The following is a 16,161-nucleotide window of genomic DNA, read 5'->3' on the forward strand; positions in this document are numbered from 1 at the left end:
GGGATCCCTGACCCAATCATGGCCTCCCTCTCATGATGCTATCAGATTGCACTGGTCTGCCTAGCCTGTGCCCAACCACAATATCACTTTACAGTTTCTTATAGCTAGTACCGAGCCCACTAATTACATAATTAATTTCTACAAGTAAATTGATCCCAGCTACTAATTATGGCCTTTAATAGCCAATTAATACAAAAATTTCTGAATCAAAGAAACCCTCCCTTAATCTAAATCTAATTGATTCAACTCCCCCAAATTAATTTAACTCAGTTAATCAGCTAACTAATCTATTAAGTAGCAATTAAATGGTCTAAATTTAGGTAAACAGCTTAGTTCCATTAGTTAATTAAATCCTGCCCTCAATCCTGTTTAATTAATTAAATTGATTAAGTCCCTCCCTTCCTCGGTCCTATGAATATTCTAGTTGAATTGTTCATAACTTTGCCTATCCCACCAGGACTCCAAAATCTAGTCTTTTTTGCTTTTTAAAAATTCATTCAATTGTTGAAATCGAGTGGTCAGAATTCTATTAAAATGAGGAGTCATAAGACTATAGAAAAGTTTTTAAAAAGTTTTAAAAATTAAGGTGAACAGTAAAATGTCTGGAAAGGGGCAAAGTAGGCAGTTTGTAATGAACTTAAACTGGAGTAGTTTTGGTGAAAAAGGCATCGAGCTGTGGCCGATCAGTTCTTCATCCCTGGGCTGTTCAAGTACAGATGGTACAGAGTTATGGGAACAGAAGTACAGCTAATAATAAGTATCATTTTCTTGGAGCAGCTGTTTGTTCTGGCACCTCCTTTCACAATAATTCTAAGTACCTTATGAGGATCTGGTCAATATGGATTTATTGGTCTAATAATATCAAAGGAATACAGTAGAACAAAATAGGAGTCAAGTGCACCTTTAAGACCAATAAAGTTTTATTCAAAATGTAAGCTTTCATGTGCTCCAAGCATACCAAAAGACAGATAAGTGGGTCTAGATAAAATCAAGCCTGAATTCTCCTTAGAATGATTAAAGTGGGGCTATCATACTTTGGTCACATCATGAGAAGACAAGATTCACTGGAAAAGGCAATAATACTAGGAAAAGTTGAAGACTTTAGGAAAAGAGAAAGACCTGCTATGAGATAGATTGACTCAATAAAAGAGGCCATGGCATTCAGTTTGCAAGACCTGAGCAAAATGATAGGAATTTTTGGAGGTCACTAACACACAGGGTTGACATTAAGTTGGAAGCGATTTGATGGCACATAACACGCATTACAAATTACAATGTTTTTGAAATATTTATTTTAAATTTCTCAAACTGTTGTATGAATACTGGGGAATATAGCAGAAATCTGTGTCTGATGGTGGTTGGCCGTATCCAAGCCTAAATAGATGTGCCAATACACTGTCTGAAGGCAGATTCAAGTTGTACTGCATCATGAGTACTTGATGTCTTCACACTATAAAATAGGGATTGGACAAACATGTTTGTGAACATGCATTGTGGCAGAGTGGATACCCATTGAGGAATCCCAGTTGATTATTGATTTGCAGTGGATGTCCACTACACATTTCCAAATTATATATCCGCTTGACACTTCATGGTATTCACTCTTAGCACTGACTTAACACCCAGCCAAATGTTTAAAATGTTTGAAGGGACTTTCAGTTTGATGTAGAAATTATGGGAGGTCTTTTTTGCCCATATGGTGTCATGCTATTAAAAAATTTTTACTGGTGTGTCAGCAGCCTCATTTTTTTTGGTTGAACTTTTTTAACTATGAATTTTAAATCTGACTATTTCTTTTATCCATTATGATATCATGCGATTTGTAAGCTACCCTGAGTCTGCTCCGTGGGGAGGGCGGGATATAAAAAAATAAACAAGAAAATAGAACAAAGTATGAGTCCAGTGGCACCTTTATGACCTTATTTTAATATTGAATATTAATCTTTTAAAATAAAATGATTGGCTTATACTTTATTCTGCAAACATATTTGCCAGGTTAAAAATCCTTTTTTTTTTTTTTTTAAGAGGAAGGACATTTAAAGCAGGCCACCTACAGGTTAGTAAGATGGTCTGAAGAGTATTACTCTACAATGAAAGTGAACTGGGTCGTTCTTTCTGTTCTGCTTTCCACTTTTCTAATAGAGCAGGGGTGGCCAACGGTAGCTCTCCATGGCTGATGGCTGCGGCTGATGGGAGTTGTAGGCAAAAAACATCTGGAGAGCTACCGTTGGCCACCCCTGTAATAGAGTATATTGTGCAATATTTTTGTTCAGTGAAACTGTTGAGATGGGAAATGCTTAAGTATTTATCTGAATAGAATTGAAAGTTGTTCAGAAGGAATAATTAATTTTATTGACTGGTTGCTATTTAAGTGAAGCATTTCACTTATGACATTGTAGTAATGCAATAAACTACGCTCTGCCAATTGCATAGTTTCACATGTTGGATCAGGCCACTCATGAGAAAAATTCTTTCTGTTTGACAGGCTACATTACTACATTTGATTGAAGGTCAGCAAAGCTGAATATGTGATTCTGATCATGCAGTTTGGAATGCACCATGAAGTGTGAGGTCAGAAACTATTGTGCTGCTCTGTAGACATCTGCAGTTATAGAAGCAGTCAAACCTCATATTTTTAACCAGGTAATAAATATATTACATTGTAGTTTTCAGTAAAGATCAGTGTTTGCAGTGTAGTGAATAGACTGCGTTCATATCCCTCATTCACCCAGGGAAGCCCTGCCAGGTGACCGTGGTCCTGTCACAATCTTTCAGCCTAACCTAATTCACAGGGTGGTTGTTGTGGAGATTAAGCAGAGGGTGAAAAGCTGCTTTGAATCTCTAATCAAGGGGGAAAAGCAGGATATAAATTTTAAAAATGTTGAAAAACACACCAAGTTCCCAGCTTAGTAATGAGGTCAGCTGTACCATTGGGAATAAGAAGACTGTAGTATAAAATCACTTCTGGGTGAACAGTATTATTAAAATAACTACTGGAATATGTATCAAATAGTCTTCAGTTTTATTTCCAAGGAACTTATAGAAATTCTGTCACACTTTAAGAAGGGTTAAATAAATTGGGGAACCCACTTAGTAGGTAATTCTGTAGAAGTCACAGGAAGCTCTTCCAATATATTGCTGTCCATATTCACTGGTTAATTAAAGCCCTTATGCATTCCATTCAGGAAAATCACATCATGTATAATGTATATATTTTGAGATACCAAGAATAGTGAAGCAGTTAATTGTTAGATTAAAAATATAAAAAGTAGTAGAATCAAATAAGTAGAGATAAAGTTCAAGGTGATGATTATCTAATTTGATAGAATCATTGTGGTAAAGAAAGCACATGGTACTATCTGGACACATAATAAAGAAGCCCTGGATGCATTCCACCAAGCATTCAATGACTTTCACCCTACCATCAACCTAACAATGAACCAGTCTATGCAAGAAAAACATTTTCTGGACACCACTATAAAAAATCCACGATGGACGCGTAGAGAGTCCTTTATACTAGAAACCTACTAACCAACAAACATACCTGCATGCCTCCAGCTACCATCCCAAACGATCCATTGTGTACAGCCAGACTCTACACTACAACTGCATTTGCTCCAATCCTACTGACAGGAATTCTTACCTGAGGGATCTACAACAGACCTTTTTGGAACTAAAGTACCCGCCCAATGAAGTCAGGAAACAGGTTAACAAAGCCAGAATGATACCCAGAGAAAACCTGTTACAAGACAGACCCAAAAGAGACAATAACAGAACACCACTCTCAACTGAAAACAGTTCAACATGTCATCAACAACTTACAACCTCTATTGGACAGTGACATCTCTCTTTCAAAAGTACTGGGGGAGGGGGAAAACCTTTTCTTGCACACAGACAGCCCCCTAATCTCAAACAACTCCTCACCCACAACAATACAACATCTCATCTGAGCATGAACACCGGTACCAGAGCTTGCAATAAACCCAAGTGCCAGCTTTGCTACCACATACACCCAGATAACACAGTCACTGGACCTAGCAACATTAACTACACCATCTCAGGCTCATTCACTTGTTCATCTTCCAACATTACATATGCCATTAAGTGCCAACAATGCCCTCCAGTTCTTTACACAGGGTAAACAGGACAAACCTTGCACCAAAGGATAAATGGACACAAATCTGACATCAGGAATTACAGAACTGAGAAACCTGTGGGAGAACGCTTTAACCTTCCTGAGCATTCAATGGGTGACCTCAAAGTAGTTGTTTTACTGCAAAGGAGCTTCAAGAACAGAATGGAGAGAGAAATTGCTGAATTACAAATTATTATGAAACTTGGAACAAACACCTCCCCAGGACTGGTCAGGGATATTGGTTTTTGATCTCATTACATATGCTGAACCAACTCTCACTAAATATAGCTATACATCCACAGTATTCCAATGTATTTCTATTTTAGAACAGAGTTATCAGAATAATGGTTTTTTTGTACTGACATACTCAAAATAGGGATATTGGCTGTTTATCTCATTACATATACTAAGCCATCTTCCACTATATTTTAATGTACCCTTTTTTTTCTAATGGCAAACTAGAATGTATTTTTCTTTTCGAACAGTGTATCAGACTATTGGGGGGTTTTGTATTGACGTAGGGATATTGGCTGTTTATCTTATTACATATACTAACCCATCTTCCGCTATATTTTAATGTATTCTTTTATTCTTATGGCAAACTAGAATGATGTTTAAACCTCTTGAAAAACTAACGCCCTCTATTTAAACCCAGAACTAACAACAAACTCTTATTTATCGCACTTTATACCTATAACATCAATCTGCTTTTTATCACCCTCCATTGTTGTTTCCGCCCAGTTGACAACACTAACAAACACAGACCCCAATTTGTGATTCTTTTAATCTGCTAAAAACATTTCCATGACTCTACATACTAACACAGTCCACTTTCTCTATATTTAGGACTGCTTGCCATTCCAGTTTTGTCTGATGAAGTCTGCTTAGAGCACACGAAAGCAATAAAACTTAGTTCAGGGGTGTCGAACTCATTTGTTATGAGGGCCAGATTTGACATAAATGAGACCATATCGGGTCGGGCCATGTGTATCATAAAATGTAATGCCAGATAGCGGACATATAAACTTTATAAAGGGCACAAACACACAAAGACTTTTTAAAACTTAAAATAAAACATTCTTAAAATATTAGCATGCTTGCAATATTTTGTTTTAGAGTCTCTGATAAATGTCACCTCTTGCTATGAATTATTGCATCAAAAACTGCAGACAATGTCTGTGCTGTACCAGTCTTGAATATGTGCTGTTCAGGTGTGCACATCTGTAAGTTGCAAACCTACTTTTGATTCATTGACATTCATTACAGACATCTCATGGTCAGAGCTTTGAGCCAAAGACCCAGAGGAACATGAAGCAGCTGGGCATTGTGAACTTTTGTACAGATGTTGCTTCACATACTTGTCAAGAACATGTGAAAGCACCATGGCACAGATTGAGAGCTATGTGCTTCTCTACAAAACTATAATCTTGCCCAGAAAAATGACTACAACTAAAAATAAAAATACAACTTCCCCCACCAAAAAAACCCTACAAGAACAGAGAGACAGCCATGTACAGTGGTCAGTGTCAGCCTACTATCTGGAAAGTCTAAATTCAAGACCCCCAATCAAAGGAAAATGTGAAAGGAAAATTTGCTGGGTAAACCTGGGGTGGAACACACTCTCAGGCTAATGCTGATATTTCTCTTCTAAATAGTTCAGATGCTTTCCTATTGAAAAAGACTGGAGGGCATGAGTACAATGAAAAAGAGGAGGGGAACCCAGTTACACCTATAACAAGCCCAACAAAACTCGCTCTCTCTCTCTCAGCAGAAAGCTCATACCTTCACTAAAATGTTGCTAGTCTTAAAAGCACTCTTTGTAGCTCACCTGATGGTGGGGACTGCATAAAGAAAGCTCTGGCTCCTTCCCCAGGGCGCAAGGACGTGGAGGAGCCTCAGCCATTCATTAGAAGGAAAAGTGACTTGCCTCAGTAGCTCTGCAGGGTGATTGAGCCTGTCAAACGTAATCATCCAGCAGAGCAATAGAGCCAGTCTCCCTCATTGGCTGAGGCTGTTCCTCCCTCCTGCTCTTTTTGGGGGGAGAGGGAAATGCTGCTTTGCTGCTCTGGCTTATCTGGGGAGAAACACAAAATGGCAGCCAAAAAAAGCAGGCAAGGGAAAATGAAGCAGACAACAACCAATTGCTGGAGGGCCTGATTGGAGCCCTCTGCGGGCCTGATCTGGCCCTCCGGGCCATATGTTTGACACCCCTGACTTAGTTGGTCTTAAAAGTGCACTTGACTGCTGCTTTGTTCTATTGCTTCAGACCAACACAGCTGCCCACTTGGATCTATAATAATGTCAATAAATGATGATGATAAAACAGGAAACATCTCCTTTGAAATATTTTTCTTCTGAAATTAATACTATAATTATACAGTAAAGTTGGGAATTATTAGTTAACAAGACTTAAATATGTAGTAGAAGAGAAACTACTAGTGGAAATAACTAGAAAGCATATCTGTCTGGGGTGTGTGTGAAACAATGGGAATATGCAAAATGTTTTCAGTTAAGAAAGAAGATGAACTGTATTAAAATAGTGATCTGGCAAATGTGAGAAGAAATATGTAAGTACTGCTTTCAAAGGATAGTAATTTCGGTTTGCTGTAGAACAGCTAGATTTGACTGTAGTCGCACTTTAGAGACCAACCAGATTTTAAAGGTATAAACTTTCAAGCGTCAGCTCCCTTCCTCAGGTGAGTATTGGGAACTATTGGAAGGTTTTTTTCCCTTATGAGAATAGAAATAGTGATTTTTTAGATTGGATGCATTTGGTTTGTTGAATGTATTTTTGAATTTTATAGTAAAGAAATGCTCTAGAATTATTTAGGAACACCTGTGCATTATGTTTTAGTGTAGCTTTGATTCCATATGAATTTTGGTTTGGAAATAATTTGGCATATGTTGTTTTTGTGTATTTGGGATGAAAAATGCATCTGCTTTGGAAAGTAACTTTCTATTTTTAACCAATATTTATTATTTATTTATTCATTTATATGATTTCTGTTCTGTCGTTCCCACTGAAGTGGGCTCAGGGTGGGTTACAACAAAATCAAACACATCGCATAATTATCTCTATTTTTTAAAAAAAATACATCAGTTTGAATAACATTTAGATGGCAACATTTGTTCCCTCATCTAATCAGATGTTTAAAATTAACTTTAAAAATAAAACAAAATAATTTAGTGACTTACTGTCACCTGTTACCTGGAGACAGAAAATGTTTTGGCCTTGCTGTGGCAACCAGAAAATGTGAATGTGCAATAAACCAATAACTTGGAGTTCTGCCATAACATAGATGAGAAATTACAAGTGCTGTGGTAGAGTAGTATCTCTCAAAATTTCTAGCCTCTAATGTGAGTTGTAATCTAATTCTTCCCCTTGCTGTTCTATGACCTTTTCTTACAAGTGGAAAATTACTTTAGAATAAACCTTTTATACATTAATTTAGAAACTTTGCAAACATGTGCCTACCTTAGTAAAAGAGTTGTTAACTTATATAAAAAAAGTTTTCCCTAACAACAAAAAAAGTTAACTGCTGGAAAAAAAAACTAATGTAACCGAGTTGATGGCTTATAGGTTGTATTAGGTTTTTGTAGTAAATATAGTGATGGCAAGAATAGGTTGGATTAATCATTTTATTAAATTTGCAGGTTATGTCTTGCAATTCAAAGTGGAAATATACTTCAGATTGCTTGGTGGCAGCTTAATTACTTGGTGAGTAAATAACAATATTTATTTATACTTTTGGAATCAGGATTCTAGGATGTTGAGGACTCTGGGATATCAAAGCTTCAAATTCACGTAAAAGAAAAAATATGCATTTCATTGTGACAACTATCTAACTCATTGTCTGGTCTGTTCATTGTCCCAGTTTGACCCAGTTACTGAGATTGATGTGGACAGGATCCTGGGATCTGTGAAAGCTGCCACTTGTACTTTGGATCCGTGCCCTTCTTGGTTGCTGAAATAATTTGAAGATCATATAAATGAATCACTGAAATGTATCATAAATCAGTCACTGACTACAGAGCACCTTCCATCTGCTACTCAGAAATGGTCACTTGTTCACTGCTTTAAAACACCATCCCTATAGGAAAGGATAATACTAATAATATAATAAAATTTTATTTATATCCTGCCCTCCCCGCCGAGGCAGGCTCAGGGCAGCTAACAGCATTCATAGAATAATTATACAATACAGTAGTTATACAAAAACTTTAAAATCAACATTGTCTTAAAACCATTCTGATTCAGATTTAACATATTTTGACAGTAACGGTGATGTTCCTGGCGCTATTCTGTCAGTTTACATGGAAGCGGAGATCACTGAGGCCAAATCATTTTGGCGGATCCATTATTCAGCGATCCATAGTCAGCAGTCTGCAAAGGCCAACCTAAAAAGGATGGTCTTGCAGGCCCTGCGGAATTGGTCGAGACTCCGCAGGGCCTGCACCTCTTCCGGAAGCTGGTTCCATAGGCATGGAGCTGCGATGGAGAAGGCCCGTGCGCGGGTGTTCTGCGATTTCGCCTCCTTTGGCCCAGGGATGGTCAGCTTGTTCTTCCCAGCTGACCTCAGTGCTCTCTGGGGCTCATATGGGGAGAGACGGTCCCTCAGGTAGGCAGGTCCTTGGCCATATTGGGCTTTAAAGGTGATAACCAGCACTTTGTAGGTATGTAACTGTGGCCAGTTCTCAGCCTGTCTCTAATCTGCCCTTCCTGGGCATTGTGATTGAAAGAGCAGTGGTGGACTACTCCAGGCCTTCTTGGATAACTCATTTACTTTGGACTGTTTTTAGCCTCACTTTAGTCCAGGTGATGGGGTTGAGATGCACTGATGGCTATAGTTGATGATCCCTATCTGAATATAGACATAGGTGATGCCTCTTCGCTGCTCCTACTGGATTTACCTGCTGCCCTTGATACAGTAGACCAGGGGCGTCAAACTCCATTATGAGGGCCGGATCTGACATTAATGAGACGTTGTTTGGCTGGGCTGGGCTGTGTCGGGCTGGGCCATGTGTGTACTTATTTAAGATTAGATAGCAGAGATATAAACTTTTTAAAGGACACAGACAAACATGACTAAAGATTTTTTTAAAACTTAAAATAAAACCTGCTTAAAACATTAGCATATGTTGGTCTTAAAGGTGCTTTATTTGTATATCGGGATCCAGGGAACTGGGCAAAGGAAGCTCTGGCTCTTTCCCTCCCACCTCAGGGGACCAGGAGGGGAGGAGCTTCAACCAATGGAGAAAATCAAGGTTTTGCTGTGTAGCTTCTGAGCAAGCCTTTCAAAGCAAGCTGAGATGCAGGAAGCAAGAGAGAGGGAGAAGAAAGCAGACAAGGGCCTGATAGGAGCCCTCCTGGGGCCTGATTTGGCCCCCAGGCTGCATGTCTGACACCCCTGCAGTAGACCATTTTATACTGTTGAAATGTTTTGAGGCAGAAAAAGATATCAGGATATTGGATTTGGATTGGTTTTAAATTGTCCCTAATAGACCAGACTTAAAGGGTTGCTGTTGGAGGCCAGTTATAATGAGTGTGGGATTTGTCCTTTGGGATTCCACAACTTGCAGTCTTATTCCCCCATGCTAATCAATCTCTGTAAAGCTATTAGGGGAAACTATTTTTAGTTTTGAAATTGGATGCCATCAGTATCTTGATGACACCCAACTAACCCTGATGGAGGTAATGATGGTTGGGGAAGACAATATGCTTCCCGGTTTTGATGCTGTTCATAGAATCATAGAGTTGGAAGGCCCCCTGCACAATGTAGGATATTCACAAATACCGCCCCCCTCTCTAAATTCACAGGATCTGCATTGCTGTCAGATGGCCATGCTGACTTGGTCAAAAACCTAGCAATTATACTGTACCCAGCATTACTAATGGAGAAGCAACTGGGGGGGGGGGGGATTTTTTCCACTTTCGTTTCACTTGGAAGATAACCCCATATCTTGACTTGGCTGATCTAGCCACTTGGATCTGCACTTTGGTATCATTGAGACTTGGCCATTGTAATTTATTCATGAAATCAATTTGAAAACTTTAGTTTAATGTAGAACGCAGTTTCCTGAGATGGATAAGAACATAAGAGAAGCCATGTTGGATCAGGCCAATGGCCCATCCAGTCCAACTGTGTCACACAGTGGCCAAAAATTTTACACACACACACACACACACACACACTGTGGCTAATAGCCACTGATGGACCACTGCTCCATATTTTTATCTAAACCCCTCTTGAAGGTGGCCATGCTTGTGACCACCACCACCTCGTGTGGCAGTGAATTCCACATGTTAATCACCCTTTGGGTGAAGAAGTACTTCCTTTTATCCGTTTTAACCTGTCTGCTCAGCAATTTCATTGAATGCCCACAAGTTCTTGTATTGTGAGAAAGGGAGAAAAGTACCTCTTTCTCTACTTTCTCCATCCCATGCATTATCTTGTAAACCTCTATCATGTCACCCCGCAGTTGACGTTTCTCCAAGCTAGAGTCCCAAGCATTTCAACCTTTCTTCATAGGGAAAGTGTTCCAGCCCTTTAATCATTCTAGTTGCCCTTTTCTGGACTTTCTCCAATGCTATAATATCCTTTTTGAGGTGCGGCGACCAGAACTGCACACAGTACTCCAAATGAGACCGCACTATTGATTTATAGAGGGGCATTATGATACTGGCTGATTTGTTTTCAATTCCCTTCCTAAAAATTCCCACCATGGCGTTGGCCTTTTTTATTGCAATCGCACACTGTCTTGACATTTTCAGTGAGTTATCCACCACGACCCCAAGATCTCTCTCTTCGTCAGTCTCTGCCAGTTCACACCCCATCAACTTGTATTTGTAGCTGGGATTCTTGGCCCCAATGTGCATTACTTTGCACTTGGCCACACTGAACTGCATCTGCCACATTGACGCCCACTCACCCAACCTCAACAGATCCCTTTGGAGTGCCTCACAATCCTCTCTGGTTTTCACCACCCTGAACAATTTAGTGTCATCCGCAAACTTGGCCACTTCACTGCTCACTCCCAACTCTAAATCATTTATGAACAAGTTAAAGAGCATGGGACCCAGTACCGAGCCCTCCGGCACCCCACTGCTTACCGTCCTCCATTGCGAAGACTGCCCATTTATACTCACTCTCTGCTTCCTATTACTCAGCCAGTTTTTCATCCACAAGAGGACCTGTCCTTTTACTCCATGACTCTCAAGCTTTCTAAGGAGCCTTTGATGAGGAATTTTATCAAAAGCTTTCTGGAAGTCAAGGTAAACAACATCTATCGGGTCTCCTTTGTCCACATGTTTATTCACCCCCTCAAAGATATGTAACAGGTTAGTGAGGCAAGATCTTCCCTTACAGAACCCATGCTGAGTCTTCCTCAATAACCCATGTTCATCAATGTGCCTACTCATTCTGTCCTTGATAATGCTTTCTACCAACTTTCTCGGTATTGAAGTCAGACTGACTGGCCTGTAATTTCCAGGATCTCCTCTGGAACCCTTTTTAAAGATCGGGGTGACATTTGCTGCCTTCCAGTCCTCGGGAACGGAGGCAGATTTCAATGAAAGATTATAGATTTTTGTCAAAAGATCCACAAGTTCAACTTTGAGTTCTTTCAGAACTCTCGGATGTATGCCATCCGGACCCGGTGACTTATTAGTTTTTAATTTGTCTATCAGTTGTAGGACCTCCTCTTTTGTCACCTCAATCTGACTCAGGTCTTTCAACACCTCTTCCAAAATTAGTGGTTCTGGGGTGGGCAAAAAGTTCTCATCTTCCACAGTGAAGACGGAGGCAAAAAATGCATTCAGCTTCTCAGCCATTTCCCTATCCTCCTCCAGTAATCCTTTTACCGCATGGTCATCCAAGGGCCCCACTGCCTCCCTGGCTGGTTTCCTACTTCTAATATATTTGAAGAAATTTTTATTGTTGGTCTTTATGTTTTTTGCAATATGCTCCTCATAGTCCCTTTTTGCCTGCCTGATCACAGTTTGCATTTGATTTGCCACAGCCTGTGATCCCTTTTACTAATCTCACTTGGACTGGTCTTCCACCGCTTAAAGGAGTCCTTCTTACCTTTTACAGCTTCCATTACTTTGTTTGTTAACCATGCAGGCCTTTTCTTATGCCTGTTTGTGCCTTTCCTAACTTGTGGTATGTATTTTATCTGAGCTTCTAGGATTATAGTTTTAAATAGTCTCCAAGCTTCCCCAAGGGTTTTGACCGTATTTACCTTTCCTTTCAGTTTCCTCCTCACATGCCTCCTCATCTCAGAGAATTTACCCCTTTTAAAGTTAAACGTGGTTGTGGCGGTGTTTTTGGGGAACTCCCTATTCATACAAACGGTGAAATCAATAACATTATGGTCACTGCTCTCAAGCGGCGCAATCACTTTTACATCTCTCACCAAGTCTTGGGCATTACTTAGGACCAAATCCAGGATCGCCCCATCCCTGGTAGGTTCTGTTACCATCTGCTCCATAGCACAGTCATTGAGAGCATCAAGAAACTCAATCTCTTTCTCTCGACCAGAACACATATTGACGCAATCAATCTGTGAGTAGTTAAAATCACCTATTACAACACAGTTTTTATGTTTAGCCGCTATCTTTAAGCCTTCCATCATATTATAATCGTCCTCTCTCTTGATTTGGTGGGCGATAACAAACTCCCATAGTTAAATTTCCTTTTGGGCCCTCTATTTCAACCCAAAGCATTTCTAAAGGGGAATCTAATTCTCTGACCTCAGTCTTACTGGATTGTATAAGCTCTCTGACATACAGAGCCACTCCACCTCTAACCCTTCCCTCCCTATCCTTCCGATATAACTTATATCCAGGAAGCACCGTGTCCCACTGATTCTCCTCATTCCACCAAGTTTCTGAAATTCCCACGTCTATGTTTTCTCCCAACACTAAGCATTCCAATTCACCAATTTTACTTCGAACACTTCTTGCATACAAACATCTATAATTTCCCAGGCAAGCTAGGCCTGCCACCTTCCTCCTGCCGCCTCGAGACTCTGGCAGACAGTCCATACTGCTTGTCACCATCACAGTGGACAACTCTGATTCGTTACCCAGTAGAAAAATAGCAGCCAACCCTTCATCTCTTTGAGACGAGTCCTCCCGAACCAGAGACATTTCATCTCCTGTCGGCTTTCCCCCAAGATTTAGTTTAAAAACTGCTCTGCCACCTTTTTGATTTTAAGCGCCAGCAGCCTGGTTCCATCCGGGGACAAGTGGAGACCGTCTCTTTTGTACAGCTCCCGCTTGTTCCAGAAAGCATCCCAGTGCCTAACAAACTTAAACCCTTCCTCCTTACACCATCGTCTCATCCACACATTGAGACTTCTAATTTGTGCCTGTCTCTCCTGCCCTGCACGTGGAACAGATAGCACTTTCGAGAAGGCTACCTTGGAGGTCCTGGCCTTAAGTCTCCCACCCAGCAGCCTAAATTTTTCCTCCAGGACCTCACGACTGCATTTCCCCACATCGTTGGTGCCAATATGCACCACGACCACAGGCTCCTCCCCAGCACTGTCTATCAGCCTATCTACTACACGTGTAATGTCCGCTACCTTCGCACCAGGTAGGCAAGTCACCATACGGTCAGTACACGGTTTCGCCACCCAGCTGTCTACTTGCCTAAGGATCGAATCACCAAATACCAAAAAAACCCCTCTCCCCCTGCTCAGGGATGGTTCCTTGGCGCGAAAGGATTCCCGCTCACCAACCGAAGAAGAGGTCCCTTCTGAGGGCGCATTCCCCTTATCCTCAGCACGGTGCCCTGTTCCCTCTCGACCCTCACACTCTCTGGCAGCAACGGGGCTGCTATGTTCAGAGCGGGGCTCATCTAATACGCCCCCGAGATTCTTCCCCAAGTGCTTTACTGACCGTCTCTGCTTCCCCAGGGCAGTCACCTCTGCCTCAAGGGTACGAACTCGTTTCCTGAGGACCAGGAGCTCCTTGCATCGAGCACACACCCAGGACTTCTGTCCTTTGGGCAGATAGTCGTACATGTGACACTCAGTGCAAAACACTGGAAAGCCCCCACCCCCCTGCTGGCATTCTATCTGTCAGGACATAGGCAGGACATAGGCAGTTACTAGGTTCAGTTCAAGGTACTGGCCAACACATATAAAGCCTTTCATGGCCTCATATCCTCATATCTGAAGGAACTCCTATGCCCAGGCATAACAGCTTGGTTAATCAATTGGGTCTTCTACACATGCAAGTGGGAAAGATCAACAACTGCCTGTGCACATGCATTCTTTGTCATGGCCCCTGCCCTATAAAATGGCCAGGCTGAGGAGGTCAAGAAGGCTCCTGCACTTTTAGCATTCTGTAAACTATGTAACACAGAATTGTTCATTAGTCATTTTTATATAGCATTGTATTGTAACTGAATAGTTCCAGAAGACAGTTCAGTACAGTATAAGATTGTGGGCTATACTATTAATATATACCACGCACACATACTTTACAATTAATACATATTATCTTTTGCTGTATATTTTGATCTTGCTTTCACTGCATTATATTTCTACAGTTGGAGTACTATTTTCTTGCATTGTTTACATGTCATGTTTAATATTAAATAGCAGAGTTATAATGTGTCTATTTTGAGAGGAAAATTGCTGAGACAGTTGGATTCCGCACACAGTTCAGCAGCTATGCATTTGCTGTACAATTTAAATACTGTCTAGAAAGGCACAGCATAATCATAATTTAGAAATGAGTTATCTCTTCAAGGCCCAAATTTTTGAGCGACATTCTCTGTTCATGAGCATAGAACAGGAATAATCTAATTTTCTACAAATGTGGCCTATGCTTTTGAATGGAAAGCTTGAGCAGAAGTTTGTCACTTTGCAATAGTGGCTATACATTTGATTAAACTATGAACTATCCATATTTTCCTTTTCATAAGCTGGTGTTCCAAAAATAAAACCCATGATTTAAGACGGTATGTATAGGATAATAATGAAACCCCCTCCAACTATTCTGCCTGTGTTTACTTTCTATTTTGAGTAGGAAACATTAGAAAGTTCTTGTATTTTAAAAATGGAATATAAATAAGGCTGGAAAATACTTAGTACAAATATGGGTTCCAGTGACTTAGCTAATGGATTGCTTTTCCATTACTCTCTCTCTCTTTTAGATTGAAACTACCAGTTTCTTGCATGAACTCCTGTAATTTTATAAACTGCTTCTTAGAGTGGCTGAAGTAGTGAACTAGAAGAGAAGCTTAGTCCTTCATTTTCTAAACAACCAGTATAATCTTAAATAATGGAAAAGAGGCTATTTCTAGATTCTGATTTGGAAAGATTGTTTTTTCCAAATGTGTTTATGATAGCAGGGTGCCTATTAAGATGGAAAAATTAACAGCCAATGATTGAATGCTTTGTGATAGTTCTGTTTTTAGCCTGCAAAACTTCTTAATATACTGGGTAGTTAATAATAATAATGGATGAAACAAGACCACCTTGGTCTGAAATGGACTGGATATTTGGAGAAGACTGAAAAACCCCCCACAACAGTTGCTTTTTCTGAGAATTCTTTTTAAAAGTTTGGAAAATCCAGCATATCCTTCTCAGTCATTCTGTTTGCTGGTTTCCTCCTTCACCTTCCTGTTTCAAACACATTACCAACCTTTACAGAGATGCTGTGGGGCACAATAAAATGGGAATTCTGGGTGAGTCATCTGGATTTCCAGTTTTCCATGTTGAGAGTTATGTCTGGACTCTTCATTGTTGCTGTGAACTCTTAACAACTGTTAGTTTGTATGTATGTTTAGCTTCTCCTAGTTAATGCCTTGGGAGGAATTGAGAACAACAACAAGGACTTCCGGGGGAGGAAAATGCCGAGCTGAGCTGCTTCTCATAATGGGAGCAGGTTGGAACTTCTGTTTGGGGTAGTGGAAGGCAAATTAATGCCTACTGCCTACTTTTTTCCTTTAGAGATTAGTCCAAGATATGCACAGGAAACTTTTGAGGAGATTTACCTTGGCTAAAAGGGA

The 16,161-nt window shown here is 40.3% G+C and overlaps 1 protein-coding gene across 4 annotated transcripts in view; it reads left to right on the forward strand.

Annotated features, from left to right (window-relative positions):
* The window catches only part of LCLAT1 (lysocardiolipin acyltransferase 1), a 196,827-nt gene that overhangs the window by 38,905 nt on the left and 141,761 nt on the right, over positions 1–16,161 (forward strand). The window contains exons 1-2 of one of the 4 annotated variants that reach the window (XM_060245436.1): positions 2,486–2,643; positions 7,790–7,853. The exons of 1 other annotated variant lie outside the window; for it this stretch is intronic. The gene's annotated coding sequence lies outside the window, so the exon portion shown is untranslated. Of the gene's footprint in view, positions 1–2,485; positions 2,644–7,789; positions 7,854–16,161 lie in introns of those variants that run through there. 2 more of the 4 variants (XM_060245445.1, XM_060245427.1) reach the window with 2 other exon arrangements.

Source organism: Heteronotia binoei, chromosome 1 (assembly GCF_032191835.1).
Source record: "Heteronotia binoei isolate CCM8104 ecotype False Entrance Well chromosome 1, APGP_CSIRO_Hbin_v1, whole genome shotgun sequence".
Classification (NCBI taxonomy): Eukaryota; Metazoa; Chordata; class Lepidosauria; order Squamata; family Gekkonidae; genus Heteronotia; species Heteronotia binoei.